The sequence below is a fragment of the Pongo abelii genome, chromosome 14, assembly GCF_028885655.2.
Source record: "Pongo abelii isolate AG06213 chromosome 14, NHGRI_mPonAbe1-v2.0_pri, whole genome shotgun sequence".
Classification (NCBI taxonomy): Eukaryota; Metazoa; Chordata; class Mammalia; order Primates; family Hominidae; genus Pongo; species Pongo abelii.
Genome location: NC_071999.2, coordinates 65,470,437 through 65,488,061, shown reverse-complemented (window position 1 = coordinate 65,488,061; position 17,625 = coordinate 65,470,437). Strand labels below are relative to the sequence as shown.

Below are 17,625 nucleotides of genomic sequence, written 5' to 3'. Positions count from 1 at the left end.
ACACAGTAACAAATTTGAAAAACAATGTTTTGACTATATTTTGTAAGGCTAAAGACAAAAAAAAAACTGTTCACAAATATTGTTAGTTACTGAATTTGTTTTTCACTGGAGTATGAGTTAGCAATTCAATAACTACTTTGTATATATTCTAGGACTGCTCAAATAAATATGTTGGGGGTAATGAGAGTCTGGTTCCTCACTATTGGAGACAGAGATGGGACAGGCTAGAATGAACCCTGAGGTGGTAGTTTGGAATCTGAGGTATCAGTGTGAACTTGTGTTTCTGATATATTTGAGATAGCTAGAGATAGAAAAAGATGTAGATGGATGTATGTGGAACTTATGTATGTGTATACATGTATATATTTCTTATCTGTTTTCTCTGTGAGCACCTAGAAACAACAACACCTTGGCAAATGAGCCCCACCAGCACTCAGATCTCATTTTCATTTTAAAACCATTCTCTAATAAAAGGAACCAGTGCTCCTTGGCTGATTCCAGAGTTGACAAAAAAGAAATACAAGGGGAGCCTGAAATATCTTGTGATGCCAGAAAGTAAGGAAATGATAAAAAATTGATGAGTCATGTGAAAAGGACACCAGAGTCCACTTGAGGGAACTCCCCATGGTCAAAGCTGGGAAAGGCAACAAAATAAATGAGACTAATAGATTATAACCGACTGATTACAGTAAGTATTCATGAGTCCACACTCATAGAAGGACATACTGTTTTCATGTGGGCCTTTATTTTCTACAATATCCTCATCTATAATAACAGAATTAGTAATATTTATCTTGCAATATTGTTGTGAGGATTCATTTGGGAGAGGGTTTGAAAGAACTATTTAAAACACAAGAAAAGTGCCTAGAAATGTTAATTGACTTCCCTGCCTTGTTCTCTTTGTACACAGTCATTTTCCCAGAAAACCAGACCATCACAATTTTGAAGCTGAATCCCTGGTAGAGTTTTGATTTAGTTTTAGAAATAGGGTGTTAGTCACTTTTTAGCAGCCTCCTTCAAAATGAAACCTTCTACCCATTGACTTGTCAGTAGTATTTAACCTAGAATAGTCATTAGGAATTCATCATCATTTCCCTATGTATTCTGCCTTCAGCTTCTTCCCTCCAGGTAAATTGCGGAAGTGATACTCAGAATTAAACTGTCAGGATGCTGTGATTCTGCTGCATGCTCCGGACAGCTGGCCATTAGGGAGCACTGCAGGCTTGGAAGAGGTGACTTGTCTCCCTCTTGTACAGCCCTCTGCGTAGAGCAGCTGTCATCTGAATACGGATGCTGATCTCCAATAGAAGGTCCAGTTTGGTTACAGAGGTAATTTCAGCATTTTTCCTTTCTCTCAGTATTTGAGTGGTCCATTTTTAGGATTGTTTAGAAGAGCTTCAGTGGGCCCATTTTCCTACCTATTTTCTATGGGTATTGTCTTCTCCTTCAGGTAATATGATCCTTGAAGGCAGAGAATGTTTCTACTTTTCTTTGCTAATCCCTCAGCATCCAATTTAATAATGGGCACACTAGACTTGATGCTATCAATCCAGTTATGGGTGCAAACTAATCTTAGGAAGCAGATATAAATCCAATCCTCCTTCTGTTAGAGGGAGATAATAATACCTGCTTTTTACCTATCATACAAAGATGTGTGTTCACATCATTTTTTTAAAAGTTGGAAAAACATACTATGATTTGTGTGTAAGTGCTTTAGACTCTCTGACATAAAGACAGTTAATTTGTTGATAACACTATGATGTTACTTATTCAACAAATACTTATCAAGCATTCATGATAGCCCTGGTATTGTGTTAAACAGTGAGGATAAATAAAACTCAGGGCAAATAAAAGACTATAGCATCTGTCCTCAGTGAGTTTATAGTCAAATAATATGTGACAGATATATAAATATGTTCAGCAAAGTGCCATAGTATATGTGCTATGACAGCCATCTGTACAAGGCACATTGAGGCACAAGGAAGGTCAAGACATTCTACTGAAATTATTGAGAAAGGCTTCACAGAGAAGCTATCAATTTGAGCTAAGGTGGAAAGACAACCTAGCAACAGCCCGAAGAACAGACAAAAAGGAGAACTGACTGTAAGCAAGGAAACCAATTACGAGACAATTCCAAGAGTCCAGGCTGGAGACAATGAGTCCTGCAGCAGTGACAATGGCAGCAGCCAGCACTCTGCAGGTCTCGTATGAAAAGCTCAGTGAATATTTATTGAATATGTGAGGAATATCCAAGGAAACTGAGACGATAAATGTTGAAGGAGTAGGTATGACAGGAATTAATCATACAGTCATTTAACAAATGTATATTGTGTCTCTACTAAAGATTGAACACTGTTCTAGGTGATGGAAATATAGTTAGTAAGCTAGATCCTGGTTTCAGGGGATGCACATTTTAATAGAGAAGAAAAATGAACAAACAAAATGAGTCAGGTGTGTATAAGTGCTATGAAGGAAAATGAAGTTGGATAGGAAGGTAAGAGAACAGTAGGGGAGTAGGTTACTAATTTTACGTGGGGCGGTTAGGAAAGGCCTCAATGACAGATATTTCTATCAGCAGACAGATGAGCAAAGGAATGTGGAGAGCTGTGTATCTGGAGGAAGAAAGGCCCAGGGAGAAGCAGGAAGACTAGCATTTCTGGCACAGAGGAAGCAGGAATAAGAGAAGCAGAAGGTGAGGGCAGAGAAGAGGAATACAATGTGATAATGTGGGATGTCATTCCAGGATCACAGGTTGTCCCACAAGTCCTGTGTGCAAACACTAAGTGAAATTCTGAGGGCTTCTGTTGGCAGCTCCACGGATGCTGGAGGTGGCGTCTTTAGGAGTACTCAGGTCTCTAGCCTTTGAGGAAAAGGAATACTCTAGAGTGGCTTCATGCTTCCTTGTTGAATTCCTAGTGCCATTCAACAAGATAAATAGTAGAGGTAAAGCCAGCCAGAGTGGTGGTGAATGAGCTACGTAATGAGTGTGTTAAGATATGTTGAGGTTGAGGTGTCCTTGAGTGGCCAAGAGGGGCTGTCTAGTAGGCTGTCTATATAAAAATCTGTATCCCAGGAGAGACTTCAGAGCTGGAAATAAGTGTTGTGTGCTTGTTTTTGATAGTTCTCTCATGGGAGTTGGTGTGGTCGTTGAAGGAGGGGTGAGGGAAGCAGAGGATGATGCTAGCACCTGATGATTGCCAACATTTTAAGAAAGGGCAGAAATAAATGAGATTCCAAGTAAGACTGAGAAGGAATGTTTGGAGGTAGAAGAAGGAATAATAAAAATGTGATATCATAGAAGTCAAAAAGAAGAAATTTCTCAAAAAGACTGGAATGGCCAGGTGCGGTGGTTTGTGCCTGCAATCTCTGCACTTTGGGAGGCCATGGTGGGCGGATCACTAGAGGCCAGGAGTTCAAGACCAGCCTGGCCAACATGGTGAAACCCATCTCTAATAAAAGATACAAAAATTAGCTGGGCGTGGTGTTGTACACCTGTAATCCCAGCTACTCGGGAGGCTGAGGCAACAGAATTGCTTGAACTTAGGAGGCGGAGGTTGCAGTGGGCCGAGATTGTGCCACCATACCCGAGCCTAGGTGACAGAGCAAGACCCTGTATCCCCCCCCCACACAAAAGACAGGAATAATGAATATTGTGCAGTGAGGAAATGCCAAATGGGAGGTAAAAACATAAAGATACTGAGCACAGGTTACTTTTTCAAGGAACTTCGGTATAAAGGAAAATGTGTGGGATGTTAGCAGGAGAAAAATCAAAGGAATTGAAATGAGGCAGTTCTTGCTTCTGTTTTTGTTTCAAAGGTGGTTGGAACTTTAGCAAGTTTGTAGGCTTTGGGAAATGAATGCCTATACAGAGCTAGAAGCTGAAAATTTAGGAGAGAAAAGAAACAGCTAATTGAGCAAACTCGGGGGAGACAAATGAAAATTGGAAGAAAGGCACTCCACTTGGAAGCCTGGTTCACTAGTGGGAACAGCACCCTTATCCTAAAGTCTAATCCTGTCTTTATTTCAGATTTTGATATTCTATGAATCATGGGTTTTTTGCATTAAGTTTAATTTTTAAAATATATTAAATTAAATACTATTTATCTTTATCACAGAGTTTTTTGGTCCTCTGAAATTTTACAGCAGAACTCTTACACACACACATACACACACACACACACACACACACATACATATCCCTTACTTACCAATGAAAATGTTATTAGGATTAATTATTCAGGAATAAGGTTAATCCTGAGACAAACATTAAGGACTGGGGATGTAGGACATAGGTGGAGGTGAATATTCTCTGGGGCTCAGGGCCTGGACTCCCAGGGAGCAGCAACACTGTGGCTTCCCTGGTGAAGGAAACGAAACAGAAAGGCACCACACAAGGGATCCCCCTCTACAGATGGGCCTGGCTTTGAATGTGAGCACATTGACAACAGCCATTAGATGTTCACTAAATCATTCTTCTGTGACCTGATCCCAGGATCTTCAGCAAAGCTTTCTATCAGGGACAAACTACTGCCCAGCAAATATATAGCAACTAATGAACTCATATTATTACCAAATTATGAACCCATGCAGTGCATTTCCTTATTTTAGTACATTCTTTTCACAAAGCACAATTTATGTCCCTCTCCTTGTGATAGCTTTTTCTCCATCTCTGACTGATATATTCATGAAATAGATTTATGAGTTTCATATATTTAATTATTTTCTAACAGCATAAAATGCTACCCACATAGTTGATTGGCATCATTTTTATTTCTTGTTGAAACCCAATTTAATTCTTTATTGCTGCTGATTTACAATTTTCACTGGTGATAAAGAGAGAATGAGGGAATTCAGTTGTGAGTATCAAGGCTCACAACATTATAAAAATAGCTAGTTGATGGCAAAATGTCTCACTAACCAGTCATGTAAACATAAGTAATTGTTTTGTCAAGTATTGGCAAAGGAATTGACATCTATTCATACTCTCGTTGTCAATGGTGTGATGGTAAACATTTAACTACTAGTTCTCTTGAAATGAAAGCCCTATTTTTTCATGTTTGCCAATTTCCATGGTGTAAATGCTCATAGTTGATTTCAAGCTACTCACCTGACATCGCTGAATGTGGAGTGGAAAAGAGTTGCACACTTTTATATGATATTTCTACCATATAGGTAAAATGAACATAAATATTGGGTATAGATTGTTGTAAAATGTAGTAAAATCACTAAGATGTGAAGAGTTTGGATTATTTGTTACCTTTTTAAGAAGAAATTTATTTAATTCTAAGGTTATACAATTTAATTTTTAATAGTGGGATGTATTAGTTTGGTGCAAAAGTAATTGCAGTTTTTGCCATGACTTTTGATTACTTTTGCACCAACCTAATAAACTAAAATTCCTGAAAATATAACAGTCAGCTCTAATGAGCCTGTATTGTCCAGATTCAGCATACCACTGTTCCTTCTAACTTTAATGAAGAGAGTTAGTTATGAGGAGACAGATAGGAAGCACATAACTTCTTATTTACTTTAATAGCAGCAGCTCTCAGAGATGGTGGCTGCCTGCTTTGAAGGAACAACAGAGGAACTGAAAACACAGGCAAAGAAGCTTTTCAATGCAAAGGTACAACATTGAAATATATAATCATGATTGTCACATACTATGAACAATTCATAACGCTTTGACACATCTAGTTTTGCGCTATGCAAGTAGGGCATTACTATTGAATCTGCCTAACACTGCTATTCTGCCAGGTAGCTTTGTTTAGGATATGGAAATGTTTTTCCCTTGCAGATTTATAAAAACCAAGGATCCCACTCTAGAACTGGAAAATGGGGGCTCATCCTAAAGATGGTTAGTCTTCTCAAATATAATGCAGGGAATTGTTGTTTGTAGAATAGTGCCTCTAGGATCAAAGTTCCCTTTAGCAAAGTAAGGTTTGGCATGCTTGTGTTGGAAGAAAAATTCTTTTCTCTCCAGTCTTATGTCAAAGTCTAAGCAACTTAGGAGTATATCTTTGTGATGCAGGATTTTTGTCTGCCACTTTGCCAGTTGGGGCCCTCCATGGCCAGCAATGCCCCCATCTAGGCCTCACTTGGCTCCAGGCCTGCTGCAGGAGGCACTTCATCCACTCGGCCCACCAGGCTGCGCCTGGCTCGTGCACCAGCTCAGCCCACAGCTGGACTGGGTGTGCCCCAGCCTGCCTGTGTTACAGCTTGTACCCACATTTTGTGGTTCCTGAGTTCTTGTCCCATGTCCAAGAATGAGGTTACACTCACAACAGAAGGGTAAGGAGGACAGAGAAGAATTTTATTGAGCAATTGAACAGTTCTCAATGGAGAGAGGAGGCAAGGGTGGTCTCCCACCCAAAGTTGGGTGGTCCCTCTCTCAGTGTGTCTGGGTCCGGGGCTTTTATGGGCTCAGGATGGGAGAGTACATGCTGATTGGCTTGTGAGTATGCAAAAGAGGCTAAAACAAAAGCACCACAAAAGGTGGGCATGACAGTGTAAAAAACCAATTAGGGAAGGGTAGGTATATGTTAAATAGGTGAAGGGTGGAGATCAATCAGGGGAAAGTGCGCCAAACAGAAAGAGATGTTCTTAATCCAATCCGTGGATTTATCTGAGATTGTGGCTTGGTTTTCAGGGTTTAAACCATCTTTGGTTTCAAAGTGGGGTTTCACCAGCAACCTGCCCGTATCTGCCTAGGCATTTGTCTGCCTCCTGCCACTATCATTTGTACTGTCTTGACTGGGAATGTGGGTCCAGAATATGACCCATTTAGGATTTCTTCCAAATGGGTCATATTCTGGACCCACATTCCCAGTGTTTGGATCAGTTACCCAGTTTGAAAGTCCTGGGCTTACGACATGTACAACTTTGAATTATTGGGAGGATATCCATTCAGGAAAGAGGCAAGAGAGCCAATTGCTAATGTGCTGCTTCAGAGCCCCAGCCCTTCCAACCTGCAGGAGATGGGGAATGCAGACTGGGAAATTCAGTCTAGAACCTGCGTAGCCATTTCTATTTCTGGTCACAAAGCCTAATCCTGGAATTCAACTTTTTCATGACTACAGTTACTATATATTATTTTCTACATATGTTACTTAACAAATTTCTATTCTTTGAGAAACTTACATTTTTTGAGGAACTTACATCTTCTATTCTGGCTAGGAAACCTGTCAGTGAAAGTATTTTTGGTACAGGGCAATGATTTTCCAATGATTTTCCTGATAGGAGATACTTCCTGAGCAGTTCCACTATGCTGTTGGGTTGAGTCAGATTTTATTTGGTAAGAGATTCCTCAGCTCAAAACGCAAGTTTGAAAACCACCAGTAAAAAAGAGACTGTACCTGTGCTATATGACAAAAGTAAGAAAGAATTAATCTGGAAGCATTTGAAAGTCACTGTTGGAATTTAGACTACGATACAAGTCAGTTTAAAGCTAAAAAAGGTGTGAAAAAGGGCCCTCAATATTAAATTGAAGATTGTTGTCCTGATATCATTCTTACTCAAGGACTATTGATTTTTTAAAAATCAAGCTGTTTAAAAATGTTGTGCTAAGGATGAAACCATATTCAGTGACAAATAAACTGCATAAACTGTCTTCACAGGGCCTTATCAAAGCCTTTCACATGGTGCTTGGATCGTTGGTTTTGATGGGCAGAATCTGAGTCATGTACCCTTATCTACCTTCATTATTATGGATATGAACTTGGTTCCCAGAGACTCTCACTAGTTCCACAAAAGGAGATTTTTTTAAATGCAGCCTGATAATTTCTCCATTCAGTGAGAGATGGAGAATGTTTTATTCTACTGTATTGCAGCTTAAAGACATCTGACCTGAGTTTCTGCAGGAAGTTGTATTTATAGGGAGAATATTTAGGTTACAATCTTCAACGTTGCTCTCCTCCCTTCACTTTCACTTTCTCCAAACCAGGTTTAAGTATTCCCACCCCATCCAACCCCCTCCCACCCACCCCCTTCACTTAATAATCCAGGAGAACTTAGAATGAGAGACCATGATTGGAATAGAAGGAATTGAGAGCTTTGCTAAACATCTGGAAAAGCATTTTGGAGGAATATCAATTCGCTTCATCACTATAGTAGCTCAGTTCAACTCCCCTAAGAAAAAAATAAGACTAATCTTAGATCTGAACCCCCACAGTGCTAGATTTGCTATGACAGATTCTCTCTAGTTTATGCAGTTGTTCTTTTCAGTTTTTGTCATAACTTAAAAGTAGAAAAAGATTTAATATGTAGGTCAGGAAAAGAAGAAGCCTGCCATTGGGGTCAACAACATTAAACTCTGAATTTACTAGCAAGGGTATTTACTACAGGCTGCTATTATGCTAAGAGTACCTGATCTATTTCTGTATGAGTACCACGCACTAGCTGATTGTGCCACTGAAGCTCCATACCTGATCTATCTCTTATAACAACTCTGAGAAAGAAAACATTACTCCTACTTCATTGATTGGAATATTGAGGCTTAGGCCAGGCATGGCAAGGCTCATGCCTGTAATCCCAGCACTTTGGGAGGCTGAGGCAGGCGATCACCTGAGGTCGGGAGTTGGAGACCAGCCTAACCAACATGGAGAAACGCCGTCTCTACTAAAAATACAAAATTAGCCAGGTGTGGTGGCACATGCCTGTAATCCCAGCTACTCGGGAGGCTGAGGCAGGAGAATCACTGGAACCCAGGAGGTGGAGGTTGCAGTGAGCTGAGATTGCAGCATTGCACCCCAGCCTGGGCAACAAGAGCGAAACTCTGTCTCAAAAAAGAAAAAAAAAAAGAAAGCTGAGGCTTAGAGGCTTTAGGTGACTTACTCAAGGTCATTCAGCTAGAAAATGGTAGAAAAAGGATACAAAGCCAAGCAGCCAGATCCCAGGGTCTGAGCGCTTAACTGCATCCTGTACTATGATACAGTCAAAGATGGAGGGCTGTGATTCTAACACATGGCAATGTGAGATGATGCATCAAAACATTTTGGGAGGCAATTCATCTACGCACTAGGCTACTTTTTGTTTTCACATCAAATGCAAATTTTCTACATTTCTAAAACTTTACTGTATTCCTTATATAATAATTTGTATAAGGTCAAATTTGCATAAGTCAAGTGTTGAGTAACCTGGTGAGCATCTGTACATCATTATACTGTAGCTAAATAGAACAGGAAAGGAAAAAGTAGGTAGGATTCGGTTTGGTGTTTTTGTTGTTGTTGTTCTTGTTTTTTTTTTTGAAGGCTAGGAGAGAAAGGATCACAAAGAATAAAGAAGTGGAGGTGGGGAGGAAAAAAACAGCAATTGGAGGAGAGAAGTCAGCTTTTACTTGATAATAAGAATGAATACGCTAGCTCTGATCACACTTGCTTCTTTCTCTCACTCTCTCTCTTTCTCTCTCTCTTTTCTTCCTTCCTTTCTTCCTTGGTGGTTTTGTTATTAAACTCTCTCAGATTCTCAGGATCATAAACATGCCTAGGGCATCTCAGGTAATAGGAGTTATTTGTAAGGATGCATTAAAAAATAAGGAAGGAAGGTAGGTAAGGTAAACGCACACACACACACACACACACACACACACAGAAAAACATCCAGGAGTTAAAACAACCAGGCCTTCAGGATAATAGCTCTTTGCTCACCAAGTCACACCTCAAGGAGAACTGGAACACCCTTCAGCTACCACATGGTTGTGTCTCATTATTTCAACCTCTTCATCACAGGCTTCCAGTGTTTCTCTCTGCCTTGGCTTCTACTTTTCTTGACACTGCAGATTCTCCTGACTCTCTGTTCACCTCATATCTTTTTCTTACTCTAGACTTCTGCTGACCCATAGCTTTGCCTTTCTTCTGTTTATATCACAGCTTTTGCCAAGCCATCCAATAAAGTTCTGTGTATTAATTCTTTCACTCAATATTTAGCTTCGATGAGATGTCTCTCACACATATATTCTGGACACCCATTTTTGTCCCTGTTTTGAAGACCTTTTAAAAGCTCTGATCAGTTCACCAGAAATTCCCTTAACTGCCCCCCTGTTACAGGTAGTTAAGCATGAGCAGGGCAGGAGAGGGCTCCCTCCCTTCCACCAGGAATGTTGAGTGATGATGGTTTGGCAGTTACCACATTCCCTATCTAAAAGTGATAAATTGGCAGCCAGTGCCAGGGAGAGGCCATTTCCTGATGGTCTACACCTGTCGCACCAAAGTGTTGACTGAATGCAGATATGAAAAAAAGCAACTTCCTGGTCATGCGCATTGTGAGACAAAATGGTGGAGCATGACTTTCCGGTGGCACTCCATCAGAAAAGGGAAGAAAGCCTCAGATGGCTATGCATACAACTTCCTAAACACACTAGGAGTGTTCACTTCCCAAAGGTAGGGAGGACACTGTGCATGCGGGCAGCCCACCCTAAGGGAAGAATCATGGGAAAGGGATGCAAGACACCAGAAGTGGGTCAGCCTTCTAGGATCAAGGTCAAATGCCGCACTTGTCCTTCAAGTTGCTTGCTTGGGTCTCTTCCAAGTGTACTTTCCTTTCTTTCCTATCCTAAAGCCTTTTAAAATAAACTTCCACTCCTGCTCTGAACCTTGCCTTGGTCTGTTTTTCTGCCTTATGCCCCTCAGTGGAATTCTTTCTTCTGAGGAAGCAAGAACTGAGGTTGCTGTAAACCTGTACAGATTCGCCGCCGGTAACTCAGATACATTCCACTGAAAACACCCCAGCCCACCCCAAGATAAATGTGGATCCAACAGTCATTTTGTACATAATCCCACCCTTCTATCAGCCCCACTTGTCCCAAGATAAGCCAAGCAGAATTATTTCCTGGTCATCTGAAATTTAACAAAGAGAATATGCTAGTCTCTCCAGGTGGCTAGGTCTTTAGCTTGCGTAACTTGGTTGTCCCTGCTCCCGGCACTGTCTTGTTTTGTTGCAACCCAGACAACTTAGCTCTTTTGTTAGCTTCCAGTAAAATATCTATCATCCCCAGTATCTTATAATTTTAATAGTCTTTACTATAAATGGAATGGAGAGGGGAGAGTTCATTCAGTCCCTCCCTTCTCCCTTTCCTTCCTAACTCTGTCTCTCTCCTGGGCCACACTAATTCTCCTCCTTGTTTTGTGCATAGCAATTTACAGCAATCATCTTTTCAGACATGAGCATGCCCTGAGGGCTCACCCACTAAGCCAATCAGCTAATCGAAGAGCTTATTGAAGCATTACTTTCAAGAGTAGATATTCCTCCTTAGGGGAATTCTGGTCAATATAATTGTCTTCTCTGGACAGGTCTGTACTTAAAAGCTGTGACCAGTTTTACAACAGCACTTGGACTGGGGAGCAAATAAGACAGTTTGGGGGTAAAGAAAAGGAGAAGCAGAGAGGAGAGTCAGAAAGAACATTTCCTAGGGAGACAATGACTGTCCAATTCCCAGTCCCTGTCCTCCCAAAAGTCAGGCTGCGTTCCTCCTCTTGTGTTCTGTGAGACACCCCATTACCTAATAATTCCCTTTTTAACTTGGATTAGCTAGGCTGTCTACTTGTCACACCAAAACTATAACATCATATATTCCCCCATCAAAAAAGTATTACTTGGCCAGGGGTGGTGACTCATGTCTGTAATCCTAACACTTTGGGGGTTGAGGCAGAAGGATCTCTTGAGGCCAGGAGTTCAAGTCCAGCCTGGGCAACACCATCTTTACAAAAAATTTTTTAAAAATTAGCTAAGGGCAGTGGCACATGCCTGTAGTCTCAGCTACTTGGAAGATTGAGGCAGGGGGATGGCTTGAGCCCAGGAGTTTGAGGCTACGGTGAGCTATGATCATGCCTTGGTACTCTGGTGTGGGAGACAGAGTGAGACCCAGTCTCTTAAAAAAAGTATTACTTTTTATTATGATATCATTGCCAGTTATCATCTTCTCTGTGCTTTCCACTTGAAAGCTTCTTAAGGGAAAGGACTGCACTTGTCTTGCTCACTATTTTATTCTCAGTAATTAGCATGTTCTCCAGACACTTAATAAATATATTTTGAAAAACTGTAGAGTTATTGACTGCCAACTGTGTACCAAGCACTATTTTATGCACTGTGATTAAGAAGATGAATGATATAATCCTTTACCTCCTGTTGCTTAGAGCCTAGATTATTCCCAAATCTATCTTGTTCATCTTTAATTTTTCCTTGTGTTAGTTAAAACTCTTTCATGGGGCAGTGTTGGCTCAAGTGGCCAAATATTATAAAGGGCAGAGATAAAACTGGACCTAGGGGACAGCTGGAACCAGGTCACATGTGGTCAGGACTCTTTTCCCTCTTGTCTCCATCCACAGGTTGACTTCACCATCTCAGACTCATTTCCTCCTGAGTATGGAGTATGGGACACTCGGCGACAGCAGTTTTCAAGCTTACGTTATTCCAGTTTTATCACTTTCCATGGTTCCAACTTGAAAAATTGGGAGAAGTCCTCCAGTCGGCTCAGCTCTTGTGAAGTGTTCTTCTTTGGGCCAATTACCGTAGAGGAAGGCACTAGGATAATTTTAATTTAGGTTTCCATTTCTACACCAATCACCACAGCGGAATCTGTAGGAGGATGGCAGCTTCCAATCTCAGCCATATGAATGGGGCATAGCCAGAAGGGGAGTGGATTCTCTTCTATGCAGATAAAATAATAGTTGTGTGTCCACTCCATTCCATTCTTCTCATATCCATAAACTCTTTCCCTGACTTTAAGTAACAAATGTTTATAAAATGCTCATTGAGCACAAAGCATTGTTCTAGGCTCTTAGATTGAGCTTTTAGATTTTGTATATCAAAATTCATTTTTAAAAGGAAGACATTTTTTCTCAATTCCTATAATAATAGCCTAATCTTTTCTGTGTTTCTTTTCCAGAGTTACAGCAAAGTGAAACTTCAAGAACTAGTTTTTTTTGGACCATCCCAGTGCACATGAATCAGGTGATTTTATCTTTTGTTCCTCTCCTTGCTATCCCTAATCTGTCAGGCAGTCCTAAATCTATACCATCAGGCTTGTTTGTTCTACTTCTCTATCCTTTTATCATGGTTCCATTAACTCACATCCAAGGATGTCAAGAGAATAAATAGCCCAATAAAACAAAAGAATATACTTCCAGATTTAAAAAGAAAGGAACATACAAGAAATACATAAATCATACTATATGACAATAGCCCAGAAGATTGCATGGAGGATCTTTGTGTTTCCTGTAGAAGAAAAGAAAAATGGAATTTCCATCTCTTGCATCAGCACTTGACAGCTGGAGTTATTGTTTACCACGCACCAAGAAAGGAGGGATATGCATCAGAAATCATTTTGGCTGAAATAAGCACAACTCCATGGAGGACGATGACACATTTTCTCTGGTGATCTTATAATTGGGGATGATGTAAACATGAGTCTAATCTGCATTTTTTTCTAAGAAATTCTGCATCATGAACATCTTCTCCTAATAAAACATGGTTCCTTACAACATGAGTTTGCATGACAACTTCTTACCACTTCATGTCACACTTATATAATGGAGACTCATGTCTCAATGAACGCTTTCCAGATAAACAGAAGGCACTTGTCCAAGAGTAATAAACACCTGCCATACAGGTTGCTAAGAGCTCAAATAAAGATAAATGTGTTGGCTTGACCCAAACGTTCTCTGGATCTCAAATTAATCTAATGTTATCAGACATTTGGCACTTTCTCTATCTCAACCAAAAAGACCAGTCTTTGATCATGATCTCATCACTCTTTTTCAAGAAGTAATTGTTATTTTTCTCCCTGGTGTTCACATGCTGCTTCAGTAGGGTACATCGTGATCTCCAAACGTAGCACCCAAACTCAAACAGAATATAATTCCCAGTCAAATCGAAAGTTTGCTTCTTGGAATTAATGTTAATGTAAGGCTAAGTCCAATATCAAGGGAGAATTTATTTTTTTAGGTTCTCTACATGACTTGATTTAGAAATTATATTAATATTTTAAAATATTTAGAAATTATATTAATATTTTAAAATGCGCTTTAAAGATTTCTTAATTTAGGCTTATAGTTTTACAGTTGAGGAAACTTAGACACAAGAAAGCCCTTCCTCAAGGTCACACAGATCTTAGTGACAGAGTGCTAACTTACACTAGAAGATAACTTTGTTTTACTTTAATTATGAAGAAATTGAAACTATTTAACTTCAAAATATGTTCTGTATATCTTAATATATTTAGTTATGACAAACAAAGAATTTTTTTATGTCAATGAAAGCTGTCTTGGCAAGTAGCCAGCAAGCTTATCTACCAGCTTTTATAGATTTAAAAGTTAGTAATTACCTTAACTTTCTAGGAAATAAAGATTTGGTATAGAAAACTCAGAGGGAAAAGTCAATGCAGAGAGGGAGAGAAAACACTTGAGAAGGTCACCAGCTGTGGATGCAGAAAACACCTGCCCCAATCTCCCCCATTAGATAAGAACAGACTAACACTATTATTATTATTACTATTACTAGTTTTATTCCATTTAATCTAACCTCTGATGTCCTCCCAGAGCAAGCTCCAAAACATGGTTTACAGCACTTAGGAAACTTTTTTTTTTTTTTCTGAGCAAACCCTTTCTGCTGTTGTCTGGAAGCCTGGAATTTGCAAACAGCAGCTTTCTGACAGCTGAAACTGTAAAGGAAGTTTTTCCTCTTCATTCCCACTGGAACCTAAACTGATCTGAAACAGGTGAGATGGGCTTACAGTAGAACAGAAGAGACCACTGGAATTGCACTGCATCTGCCTCAAACCCAGGAGTCCCAAGGGCTTTGGTATTGCTGTGTGCTTCCTGCAAACCCTCCCAGGAGTGCAGGCTTCCTTTGTTTACCATTTTAGCCAGCTGGTTATCTCTCTGTTTTCTAGTTGTGCCAACACCCTCCACAGGATTACCACACAATCTTACTGATTTTCCCAAACATCTGCCCATTTCATTTACTCGGAAGTGACAGCTCTCTAGCTGACTGCATCTGCACTTCGGTTGTAGTCAAATGCTCTTAAATGACTTTTTTTTTAAACTTTCTCCTCTTAAAACAGTTTATTTAACCATGCATTTATTTTACATCACAGTGAAATTTAAACAAAAGGAAATGCACTATTCTATATTCTGCAGGAGGCAGATTACAGAAATCATAAGTCCAGTGACAATGAAAAACAATCAATTCCAGTCTCATGCACATCATGGATGAATTCCCCAGACATAATGTTGAGCAAGAAGAGGGAGATGCAAAAGAGTACGTATTGAGTAATTCCATATTTGTGAAACTCAAAAGCAGCAAACCTAATCCGTGGAGATATAGGTCAGATACCGGTTGCCTTCAGCAGTGGTATCAACTGCACGTGGGTATGAGCAGGCTGCTGGTGACACCAAAAGATCTCTCTTGACCTGAATAGTGGCAAAATTAATTTATAGTTACATAAATATTCACATAGTTGTAGACTTTAGATTTTTGTACTTTACCATATATAAATGTATATATAGTCATGCTTTAATTTAATTTAATTTAATTTAATTAATTTAATTTTTTGAGACGGAGTCTTGCTCTGTGGTCCAGGCTGGAGTACAGTGGCACGATCTCGGCTCACTGCAACCTCCGCCTCCCAGGTTCAAGCAATTCTGTTGCCTCAGCCTCCCGAGTAGCTGGACTACAAGCGCCCACCACCACACCCAGGTAATTTTTGTGTATTTTAGTAGAGACGGTGTTTCACCATGTTGGCCAGGCTGGTCTTGAACTCCTGACCTCAGGTGATCTGCCCACCTCGGCTTCCCGAAATGCTAGGATTACAGGTGTGAGCAACCATCCCTGGCCAATAGTCATGCTTTAATTTTAAAAATTATAAAAACATGTTATATCACTACTTAAAAGTATAATCTTTTTATTATTTATTTATTTATTTTTTTTAAGATCCAGTGTTGTGCTCCAGTCATTGATTCACACAAGAAGCATTCCTTGGGGTTACCACCCATATCATCACAAATTTCCTTCTAAGGGTTCACAAGTCTATAGTCCTACTGTTTGTTGATGGAGGGGCTCACCTTTCTCTGCCAGCCTGGTTGCTCCACCAGGGGGAAAATCCTGCCAAGCTGCTCTTCAGGGAAGGTAGACTCCTCACACTTCTTCACTGGAGTCAGCTAGATCTTCCAATGTGGCTGTGATCTCTTGGTGTTTTTTCCTAGTTGGAATCATCGTCCAGATATCCAGGGTACCCACACACCTTTCACCCACAAGCATAATTTCTGAAAGCACTCCGAAATCATCTTTAAAATATCTTAAAACATTTTAAATATAACAGCATCATAATGGCAAAGAATACTGTGGTACATTCACAGTCATCAAAAAATAATATTAAAAATACAGGAGAGGGATCTCAACAACTATAGCAAGCTAACAGGCCATTTATTTTCCTGGGCTCATGTTCTTTATCAGTCCTTGTCTATAGTATAAATAATTTAAAATACATAGTATAAAACATTTTTACTTAACAATTGATCAAACATTTTTTGAAAAATTAGTTGCATTGATAAAGTGTTAAGTATCCTCATTTTGTACAATACTTGAGGTTTTCAGTTTTTTAGTATTGTAAAGAATAAATCTTCAGGAATACAACTTTCTTCATAGTTTCAGCACTGAGTGTGGTTTAATTCCCAGGGGCAGGATTACTGGATGGAAAGACTTGTACAGCTCACGGAAAATATAGTCAAATTTGCTTCAGAAAAGAATTGTACTGATTTCTAAGCTTTAGAAAAGAATTGTACTGATTTCTAAGCTGCTAGTAATATGTAATTGTACCAATTTCATCAGTCTTGACAACGTTGAATGATACAATTTATTTAAAGAACAGATTTATTGAGATATTGTTCATGTATCACCCATATCCATTAGGAGCCACTCCCCATTTTCCTTTCCTCCCAGATCTTGGCAACCTCTATTTGCTTTCCATTTCCATGGATCTGCCTATTCACAGAAATGAAATCATGTAATATGTGACCTTTTATGACTGCCTTCTTTCACTGAGCCTAATATATTTTAAGTTCATCCATGTTGTAGCATGAGTTAATACTTCATTAATTTCCATGGCCAAATAATGCTGCATTGTATGGAGATACATTTGGTTCATTGATTCATCAGTTGATGGACATTTGAGATGCTTCCACTTTTGGCTATTATCTGCTATGAACATTTGTGTACAGTTTTTGTATGGACATGTCTCAAATTATTTTGGATATATAACCAGGAGTGGAATTTCTGGGTTATAGTAACTCACGTGACTTTAACTATTTCTGGGTTAACTATACCTCAGTAACTATAACTCTTTCTGGGTTAACTTCATGAGAAATTGCTAAACTTTTCCAAAACAGTTTCATTTTTTGCATTACTACCAGCAATGTATGAGAGCTCCAGTTTCTCCATATCCTTGTCGATATTTGTCTGTCCTTTTTGTTTATAACCATCCTCATACATGTGAAGTAGTATTTGAGTTGATTATGGTTTAATTTACATTTCCCTAATGATTCATGATGTTGAGCGTTTTTCCATGTGTTTATTGGCCATTTGTATATCTTTCTTGGCAAAATGTCTATCCAAATTCTTGTCCATGTTTAACAGAGT

General features: G+C 39.5%; 1 long non-coding RNA gene across 1 annotated transcript in view; it reads left to right on the top strand.

Annotated features, from left to right (window-relative positions):
* The window catches only part of LOC103892250 (uncharacterized), a 47,345-nt gene extending 33,868 nt beyond the window's left edge, over nucleotides 1-13,477 (top strand). Inside the window, exons 2-3 of the long non-coding RNA XR_002911107.3 lie at nucleotides 1,115-1,329; nucleotides 12,878-13,477. This is a non-coding gene — a long non-coding RNA (uncharacterized LOC103892250). The remainder of the gene's footprint in view (nucleotides 1-1,114; nucleotides 1,330-12,877) is intronic.
* Nucleotides 13,478-17,625: the final 4,148 nt, after the last annotated feature.